The following is an 11061-nucleotide window of genomic DNA, read 5'->3' as shown; positions in this document are numbered from 1 at the left end:
TCATTTCCTTTTACTGTGTTTGATTACCATATTTGTATCTATTTCACTACAAATGGTATAAATCAGTATTAATAGGAGATGGTCGAGACAGTCGATAGTTATTGATAACTCATGTTATACATATTTTTAAGTTCTTGCTTTTTATGCCCCAGGTAGGGTGGCATATAGCAGTCGCACTGTCCGTCCGTCTGTCTGTACGTCCGTCCGTCTCTCCGCCACACTTTGCGTTTAGATTTCGAAAAATGCTCATAACTTCTATGTCGCTTCAGATCTAACCTTCATATTTGGTATGCATGTGTCGAAAAAGCGTTTTTCGGGGGCATATGTCTTCCGATGGAGACAGCTCTTGTTTCAAGTGGATTGAACTCATAATAATTATTACTTTACTGTTATCTTATTAAGTTGTGCATACTTTTCATTTTAAATATAAATTGTTCTAATACTTAACATTTTCCTCCATTATCGTCCATTTCGATGCGCAACGTTGGTCGCAGCATCCAAATTTAAATTATTTAACAACCAACTCGATTCATCTTTAATTGATTCAAGTGCTCCGTAATTGCCTTCTTTACTCAACCGCGCCTCTGAACGCTCACATAAAATCACGCTACAGTGCTTACAGCGCCCGTAATCACAGGACGGGATCGGTCACGCATTGCATCATCGCGGATTTTACCCCGTATAAAGCGGCCAGTAGAGTTGTGCAGACGAAAGAAGGCGACTTCAAAATCAGTACCAATTCACCGACCCACGCAGTTTTCATGATCGATATGCTCCTGTAATAAGCGATACAATTAAACGAAAAATGTGAAAGTTGCACAATCATTCGGAATGATGCAACTACAAAGAGATTGTAAAGTGATGTTTCTAGTGAGTCATCTTCAGGAATTTGTACGTAGGACTGAACTATGGACGGCAGAGGCCAACCTTCCAATTAACGGGTTTTACGTCTACTTGACTCCATAAATCATAAGGGTACACCTTTCCTTATTTTTCCCACAAACTTGGATATAATTAATATTAATATTTCACAATCTAGCTATTCCAGCCATGGTTCTGATATACATGGCTGACAGATCACAACAGTGATTGGATAATAAAATATGAATTATATGCATCACACAAGTTCATATTGGTTATAATTATTAACACGTAGCCTCGAATCATGGAGCATTCAATTCATTCAGTGTTAACACTCATAAAACCCTATATTTTTATTTTACATATGAGGCTCTTCTTACAAAAAAGTTTGGGCATTTGCTTTCGATTGCTGCACTACCATAAATTAATAATAAAAAAATATGGAGAGGCTGTGCCAACGATGGTTACCTTGCAATAAATTGTAATGACTAAGCAGCGTACTGTAATACGCCACTTATAAGTCCCTTCGACTGGAGCAACAGTAAGAGGCATGATTCGCACGTTTAAAAAGGTGCAAAGCTACGCATGACAGTGCTTTATAGGTCAGAATTTGAAAACAATTAAATTGTTGTAACGAACCGCCCACATTGCCACCTTCAACATTAAGATGCTTGATGATAATTCATCTATCGCCATTTTGGGGCTACTATCTAAACGTAATTGTACAGTCTCATTTAAAGCCGTACTGGGATAGTGGTTTACGTGAATACCATAAACAGATGCGTTATTATAGGTCCCAGTGGTGTCGTGCTGGACGTCCGGGGAACAAAACTAACACAGAGTATATGTCCTATAAGACGGCAAAGAGGGACTTCCGGCGAGCCCATAGAAAGGCAGCAAATGGGCATATGATGCAGCTGAACCGGGAAATTGACGAATCTGCAGAAATGAATACAAATGATTTCTGGAAACAGGTCAACACACGTCGTATGGCCTATAACTGTAATAAGTCCACATCTGGTATCAAGTTCTGTGAAATTGTACATCGTGACCAGAAAGCGATTACGGAACAATGGGGGTTTTATTTTGAAAGACTATATTCGCCATCTAACTCTGAACATTTTGATGACAAATGGCGTGATCATGTGTCACAAAACGTTCGGCAACTGTGTGAGACATTGATACCTGACAGCAACGCCACAGTAATGCCCGAAGACATTGAGAGGTGTATACGTTCTTGTCCAAATGGAAAGGCTCCTGGATATGATGGTATAACATACGAGCATCTGAAGCCAGTAGCGCGTGCTATTTCGCCATTATTGGCTAATTTCTTCACTGCAATTCTTCGTACAGTGTACATTCCTGACATTCTCAAGCGTGGTGTTATAATAACGCTACATAAAGGAGGATCAAAACCAAAGGACAATCTGGATAGCTACAGAGCTATAACCCTTACTTCTATTGTGTTAAAGCTCTTTGAATCTGTGCTTTTACAACGGTGTAGTACAATTATGATGACTGACATTAACATTCAACAGGGTGGTTTCCAGGAGGGCCTTGGCTGTTTGATGACGTCATTCATGTTACGTGAAAGTGTCTATTTTGCACGTGAACATGGGTCTAAGCTATACGTGTGCTACCTGGATGGGAGACAAGCGTTCGATAAAGTGTGGCATGACGGCCTCTTTTACAAGCTCCAAACAAAAATAGACGACTTTTCACTGCTCGCATTCATGGAAATATACGCGAACATGATTAGTTGTGTCAAAAATCGTGGCCATACATCAAAATGGTTCCCTGTTTGTTAGGGAACTCGCCAAGGCGGGAAAAGTTCACCGAACTGCTATCTTGTATATATAAATGGACTAATCAATGCTCTTGAACATTCTGGTCTAGGTTTTTGTATGTACGGAATGAATATGAACAGTCCTACAGTAGCAGACGACATGATTCTAATTGCACTTGATGGCATGATGAAAATATGCTATGACTATTCGTGTAAATGGCGCTTTGAATATAATCCATCAAAATGTGCAGTTATAGTATTCAACGAACAGCGATTCAGTCGACCTGAACGTACTTGGACACTCGGGCGTGAAACTATACAGGAAGCAGAAACGTACACACATCTTGGACTGAAATGTGACCGTAACATGTCGAGCGGTGCAATGATGTGTGAAGCTTCGTCAAAGATGAGAGGTACTCTCAATTCTATCCTTCATTGTGGATTTAATCCTGCTGAACTTAATCCTATAACACTTCGTAAAATATATGTTCATGTGGTCTTGCCCAAAGCTTTATATGGCTCGCCGCTATGGTGCAACTATTCTAATGGTGACATAATTCAACTTGAAATATCCCATAGAAGATGTGTTAAACAAATTCTTAGCGTCGGTAGGTACACAAACACCGATTTTGCATTGTCATGCTTAAGCATTGAATCCGCGGAAGAACTGATAGACTTTGAGAAGCTTGAGTTTTTCGGGCAACTGTGCCGGCTTCCAGTTAGATTCTTGGCCAAGAAAGTGTTAATACATAGACTAACACGATATTGCTTAGGGTGCATAAATATGCAAGGGCTGATTCCTGACATCTACAGACTATAACAAAAGTACAGTTTGATGCCTACCCTAGAAACTTATCTGGAAAGTGGTGTATTCCCCGGAAAGATGGCATGGAAACGGACAATAAAAACAGTGTTAGAATTACAAGGACAAAGACGCTCATACATTGCAAATAAAATTACATGTCGCGAGGATTTAAAGCTATTTGAAGCTGATAGACCGCTTACCGCCATCGTCATTTCTAAGACTTCACCGTCACTCTCTGTGAACCACAAGTCAACGAAGATCCTAAGTATGGCGATGTCGAGGCAATTTGCAAGTAAATGTGCAATCTGTTACAAGTTCACCGACAGTATTGTGATCCATACTCTCTGGTTTTGTGAAAAAACAGAATCCAAAAGGAATAAGCTTATTGTTGAACTGTACAGAGTGTTCGGGCACTGCAAATTTATGCAATTTATGGCTCTTCCCGTATTGACAATGAGTAGACATCTAGTGTGTCTTGCATTAACAGTAACTTAAGATGGCCTTTTTAGCAATTTCGTTTTACTAAAATTCATATGTGATCTGTTTAAACTTGTTTATATTATATTCGCTCAAATCGACTATGATGTTTCTTTGTAATAACCTACAGGATGATATTGTCAGTATATTATGGATAACCTAACTTTAGCTTGAATTTTCGTTTTCGTGTAAGGTAAAGTAAATTAAGTTATCGATAATAGCTAAATAGTGTGGTTATTGAATACTTTATAAGTTTATATGTTTACAAATATTACACCAACTTTCGCTTTCGACTTTGGTATGTGATATTATAAATACATGTATAACAACAGCTGAAATGATATCATTAAGAATTGTGTGTGTGTGTGTGTGTGTGTGTGTGTGTGTGTGTGTGTGTGTGTGTGTGTGTGTGTGTGTGTGTGTGTGTGTGTGTGTGTGTGTGTGTGTGTGTGTGTGTGTGTGTGTGTGAGTTTGTAAAACCTACCAACCGGGGAAAATCGTATGAATACACACCAACAAACCGGGGAACACCTACCAACCGGGGAATTCCCCGGTTGGTTTTAGGCGAAAATCTCTAATCTACGTGTATGAAATACCAAACTGTCAATTTAAATTAGAAATCCAACGCCTTCCCCGATTAGCGGGTTTGTGGCATGCACAAAATATACACAAATATTGACCAAATTACAATCGAGTGTGTATCCAGGCTTATAACAGTTCCCCGGTTGCGCTGTTTAAAAATCATACACTCGGTATTTATATCATTTAGTGAAAGTAAGTTGGAAAAATGGAGTTTCGAGCGAACAAACGCATTAAACTAAGGTAAGCTTTTTAATTATGTTTACAACTTTCAATTGCTATTAAAAAGCGTTTTTATGTAAACTTTAAAGTAATACTGGAAGACGAATTCTAAAGATCGATTTATATTAATATCATTTGATTACAAAGCTTGTTTTACGGTACATATTTCACGAATATATTTTTTAAATAAACGTAAAACAATGTAGAGCTCTAGACAGTTTTTCGTTATATATATATAACGAAAACTGCCTAGAGCTCTACAGTGTTTTACGTTATATATATATATATAGTGGAGCTATCCTACTCACCCCGGCGTCGGCGTTAGCGTGAGCGTGAGCGTTGGAATGTTAAAGTTTGCGTACCACCTCAAATATTGTCTATGTCCCTTGACATATTGCTTTTATATTTAGCATACTTCTTTACCAACATGACCCCAATCTATAAACAAGAGCAGACAACTGTAACAAGCATTTTGTAAGAATTATGGCCCCTTTTCCCACTTAAAATATGCATATTATTGATAAATCTTTGTTAAAGTTTACGTACCACCGCAATTACTTTCTATGTCCCTTGACATATTGCTTTTATATTTTGCATACTTCTTTACCAACATAACCCCAATCGATAAACAAGAGCAGACAACTGTAACAAGCATTTTGTAAGAATTATGGCCCCTTTTCCACTTAGAATATGCATATTATTGATAAATCTTTATTAAAGTTGCGTACCACCTCAAATATTTTCTTTGTCCCTTGACATAAGGTTTCATATTTTGCATACTTCTTTACCAACATGACCCCAATCTATAAACAAGAGCAGACAACTGTAAAAAGCATTTTGTAAGAATTATGGCCCCTTTTTTCACTTAGAATATGCATACTATTGGTTATTCTATGTTAAAGTTTGCGTACCACCTTAAATATTTTCTTTGTCCCTTGACATATTGCATTCATATTTTGCATACTTCTTTACCAACATGACCCCAATCTATAAACAAGAGCAGACTACTGTAAACAACATTTTGTAAGAATTATGGCCCCTTTTTTCACTTAGAATATGCATATTATTAATAATTCTTTGTTAAAGTTTGCTTACCACCTCAAATATTTTAATTGTCCCTTGACATGCTGCTTTCATATTTTGCATACTTCTTGACCAACATGACCCCAACTTGAAATACAATCTTATTAGTTTGTTTTATATCTTTACAAATGTTCAATACATATGTTTTGTGGAAACCTGAACTCAGAATCGTCTATAATTAACCATTTCTTTAAAACATAAGCGATCAATATGTTTGGCTTAAACTTATTTATTACGACATAGTAACATATTCACAAGTAACATGGCATTGACATAGGATCCATATGTTTCAATTATGGTCCTCTTCCAGTTAGAATATGACTATAGTACCTTGACCTTATTGAATATGAACAATTTCCCCATGGTGGCTTACTTTATACTGTCAAGCACTTGAATAGTCGAGCGCGCTGTTTTCTGACAGCTCTTGTTGTTTTTCTCATCGACATTTCCATTTTAACATTTAGTAGCCAAAAGGGTCCAAGTCCCCTTGATCTCGCAAGAACGTACTGTCAGAATTACGTTGATCCACCAGGTTTTGAAGTAAAAACCGTCAATGATGTCATAGGTACAAATATTTTTGTATATGGTTATGTTTAAACACGTTTAGAAATAATAAAAGAACATCGTAGCCCCTTTCCATTAAAAAGAAGAAAACAAACATGGACTATTGGGTTACTTAATACTGGGCAGAAGTATGGAAGTAGCATAAAGATTTATTGATTATTTATGAATAAAACACTATTGGCGCCTATATCTAGCCTTCAATTATTTGACCAAAGTGATTATTAATATAAAATGTCTACAAATATAAATATTTCAGGCGAAGGAGTCTTTGCCACTTAGCCTTTTAAAAAAGGAGACTTTCTTCTCGAATACAAAGGGGATCTGATAACACGAGTAAAACATGCAATTAGAAAAGGAGTATGAACAGGAGGGTCAAGGCAGCTTCATTTACTTTTTTAAATACAGAGACAAATCTTGCTGGTAACTACAAATTAGCTTTACTTTGCACATCAAACGTTTAAATCACGCCATTAGAAGAAGAATAATCTTTAGTTTTTTCACCATAATAATTAAATTTGGCATGCGCGTTATTTTAGTTTAAAGCACCAGAAGTGTTTATTTAAATGTCTTATTCAGCATTGACGCTACCAACGATATATTCCACGAGGGTCGAATGATAAATGATGCCGAAAATGGAGACGCAAAACAAAATTGTGTAATGAAAATAGTTGAAGTCAACCAAACTCCCCATCTATGCACTTTCGCCGACAGAGACATTGCAATTGGCGAGGAACTCCGATATGATTATGGAGTACCAACACTTCCATGGAGAAAGGTACATTCTATTGTTAAGACGTCATCTGTGATGAATTTATCACTGATATTTATCACATTTTAAATTAGCTTTAAATGTCTTTTGAATTATTATTTTTATAAATATAGCCAATCAGTTTCATGATTGCATTCATGTTCATTCATGAGTTATTCTTTTTAAATACAGATATTCAAATATCTTTTTGCCGTGAATTAAAATGTTTAATCATTGAACGTCGTCAAGCTCTACTTTAATGCGGTCTGTCTGATAATGTGTATTTGTTATTTGAATTGTCAGAAATGCACGGAGCAAAAAAATGGGTATGTTTCACAGTGATTTGTTATTACTACACATGCATTGATACAAATGCGTTGTACTTAATGGTTTCATAACTAACGAACTTTCTAACACTGACTAGATTATGTGTAATACCAATTTTTATTGTTGTTTTGAATAGGCAACACAATGACTACTAGATCTACGGACAGCCAGGAACCAGGACAAACAACATCAATACACACGGAAGAAGTCAATGAGACGGTTTGTAATATTTCGCAAGGTCGAAGCTACTAAGGCGTATTTTCTGGTTGGTTTTGTCTTCAGTGAAATGGGCGTAATTTTACCTTACTAAGGCGTATTTTCTCGTTAAATACCTTTCAGCCGTGAATTAAAATGGTTTATCATTGAACGTCGTCAAGCTCTACTTGAAATGCGTTCTGTCTGATAATGTGTATTTTTTTTTTGCATTTTCAGAAATGTACGGAACAAAAAAGGGTATGTTTCACAGTGATTTTGTTATTACTACACATTCTTAAAATCATATTATGAACATCATGAAATTATTGTAATTGTTGTACAAAGAATTAATGCCAATGTGTTGTACTAAATGGTTTCATGAATAACGAACATTTTAACCCTGAGTAAATTATGTGTTATACCATTTTTTATTGTTGTTTTGAATAGGCAACACAATGACTACTAGATCTACGGACAGCCAGGAACCAGGACAAACAACCCCCGTGCACACGGAAGAAGTCGATGAGACGGTTTGTAATATTTCACTATGTCGAAGCTACTAAGGGGTATTTTCTGGTTTGGTTTAGTCTTCAGTGAAATGGGCGTAATTTTGCCTTAAATTATATTGTGCCAATATTTATTCCGGGTGATGCTAATTAGTATTTGGGCTTAACATAACACGTACGTCGATGATCATTATATTAACATGTTATAGCACACGTTATGCGAATTTTAAAAGAATAAAATATTGTTTACCAGTTGTAGTGACTATGAACTACTTGTCTTTCAAAATCTTCATATACACAAAGAATTTAGAATTTACACTTGTCAATGAAACTGGTGAGCATGTGTATTAACCACTGTAGTCTATAAACATCGACTTCATCATAATCACAAAAACGTTAATCATCGCTTATCCAAGAAGTGTAATATCATTAATTTTAATTTTCAGTATAAGACTTATACGCTGCCAATTACTGTGTATGAAACTCTGAGACATTAGGAAATTTAACTTGCGTGTTACATATGGACATTGGTTGATATTTTATCTTAACAACAAAAAAACAATAGCGTCTACTCGATATTTTACTATACGATACATTCTGACATGGGTAAGAAAAGATAGTTCATTTTATACCCACCACCGCACAATACATACATGATTTACCGTGAACCACAGTCCGTTCACCAGTTCTTTTTTCTTCCAACACATTTGTCCAGAGAAGTACAATACCTTTCATTAAACCGTGCATACATTTTGTCTTATTAGTATCTGTAAAAAATATTCATTGTATACTTTTTCGAAATTTGATAACATGTTTGGAACAACCTGGTATATGTAATGACATGCTACGTCGGTGTATTCAGCCAATTTTTAAAAAAGTAATTGTTTGATTCATTAGGCAAAATAATGTTTCCAAATTTGTCGTGTGACATCTATGTCATTATCAGGTGCCGTAAGTACCTGGACGCTTTTGTCGTAATTTTGCTATGAAAAATTGTACTGAAGTATATATATTTAATATGAATATCTTACAAATGGCAGTTAGCGACGTCATATTGTGTTTTATTATCCATGTACAGAAAAGAGTACTTCAAATACCAGGAGAACATAACAAGCAGCCAACAATCAATGGAGTGAAAACGAAAAAGGAGCTGTTCACAGACACTTTGATCGTTTTTTGATAATGGGTAAATTACCAGAGAAAAAAGAAATACTTGCATGAATTGAAAGTGAGAATGACCTTCGCAACAGAAGTTGGAAAAATGTCAAAGACTTTTGCAGAAATTTTATTGAAACAAAAAAGCGACGGGGACTTTTAACTTAAAAAAATATTACACATATAATGCACGTTTAGGAGAATACGTTAAAGGATGAAGTTGCCACATTTTTTTGTGTTTTCTTGTTCTATATACTCTTTTCGAAAACGATATATGTGTGCTTATTGTATTTGAATGTTTTATTAATACGGTTCTGCCAAAAACGATATTTGTTCATAATCTTATCGCCGAACAAATTAGGATTGGTATATAGTTCGGCCAATGAGTGTTTCTTTGTACTTTCTATTACGAGTTTCTACGAGTTACTCACTATACAAGTTATTTTTTACCCTAAATTTGTTGAATATGAATGAATATAGCAAACATGATAACAAATCAATCTAGAAGGCTAAACGTTCAGAGAAGGCACACAAAAAATTCAGTCGGATAAAATTTACATTTTAAATAAAATAAAAAAACTACTGCTAAACTACTGCTATAATATGAAGAATACAAATGAATATTTTGTCAATTTTACAAAATTTGTTTTGAATGACAGGTGTCTGACTTGTAGTTGAGTACTTAATAGTTATTTTAAAGTAAACATTTACCAAAATGTAACTTATTGCGTAAATATCGCACTAGAATTGATTAAATAGTTGTTAAATATTACAATAATTTCCTACACAGATTTTTGTGCATTTGTTTTGCGTGTAGATATTCACATTAGCTATCAATTCACATATTTGCTTTGTGTATATAATTGGTATGTTTATATATATTTTCATATCAAAATTGCTTGATCTACAAAAATTCGCGAGGAGTTATGCATTTTTTCCCATGTTTTTATTGAAGTTTATAATTCAACGACGATGAAAATTACTAAGATGCCAGATTTAGTTATGTTTTTTTTCTCATTTATGGTTAAAGATCAATTAACATACCCATTTCCCAGACTAAGATATTGTTAAAACAATTTATCGCGTTTGCGACTGACCTCTTTTATGCATTCTAACACAAGCTATTTACTTGTTTTTTCGAATACTCTTCATATACACACACTTAGATTACCTAGAACACAACATATTTGAAACATATATTTATATGTGATGTGTAAATGCAGGCACAAAGCTAATAATTAATAATGTTTATACACTTTGCGATATGATGCTATACTGTCGGTTGTTTTAAGTGATTAGTCATTATGTTAACCATGTTATCTGCCATCTGAAATGTAATTAAGTGTTTTGACATGTATGCGAAATTGATCTTGTTCGATTTGGTTCTGTATATTCAGAATTGAGTCACACTGTTATAATTTTCCTGTTGGTACATATTATTTTTAAGTTGGCACCAACAAGGGTTTAACAATTGATCCACATGTGCACTCCCAGTAAGTATATATACTATAATGTAAGTGATTCAAAATAATATTAAACTACGTGTTTGATAAGTGTTTGCTTTGGTTCATATTTAATTATTAGTGTTTTTATATAATGATAATGCTGTCAAAGTCAGCGGTGATTATACGTGTATAACAACATTAATTATTACTTTTATATTGTTTTCAACAAATAACATATGGATGACACATCGGCATAATTTTTCAGTGCTTAAAATACACTCTTTCTATTATATTTTATGCAAAAATTA

The 11061-nt window shown here is 34.9% G+C and overlaps 1 long non-coding RNA gene across 5 annotated transcripts; it reads left to right on the top strand.

The window, feature by feature from the left end:
• The first annotated feature begins 4336 nt into the window (after positions 1-4336).
• LOC127847262 (uncharacterized) lies at positions 4337-10861 on the top strand. Of its 5 annotated transcripts, none has more exons than XR_008033890.1 (8): positions 4339-4751; positions 6281-6378; positions 6634-6797; positions 6954-7152; positions 7589-7671; positions 7885-7905; positions 8095-8177; positions 9232-10861. It is a non-coding gene; the product is annotated as an uncharacterized LOC127847262 (long non-coding RNA). The 5 variants fall into 5 exon arrangements; XR_008033889.1 differs by having other exon boundaries at positions 6278-6378; XR_008033893.1 differs by lacking the exon at positions 6634-6797 and having other exon boundaries at positions 4337-4751; positions 6278-6378.
• The last annotated feature ends 200 nt before the right edge of the window (positions 10862-11061 follow it).

Source organism: Dreissena polymorpha, chromosome 1, assembly GCF_020536995.1.
Source record: "Dreissena polymorpha isolate Duluth1 chromosome 1, UMN_Dpol_1.0, whole genome shotgun sequence".
NCBI classification, from domain to species: domain Eukaryota; kingdom Metazoa; phylum Mollusca; class Bivalvia; order Myida; family Dreissenidae; genus Dreissena; species Dreissena polymorpha.
Note: the sequence above shows the minus strand (reverse complement) of the source record. Positions and strands in the feature narration are given on the sequence as shown.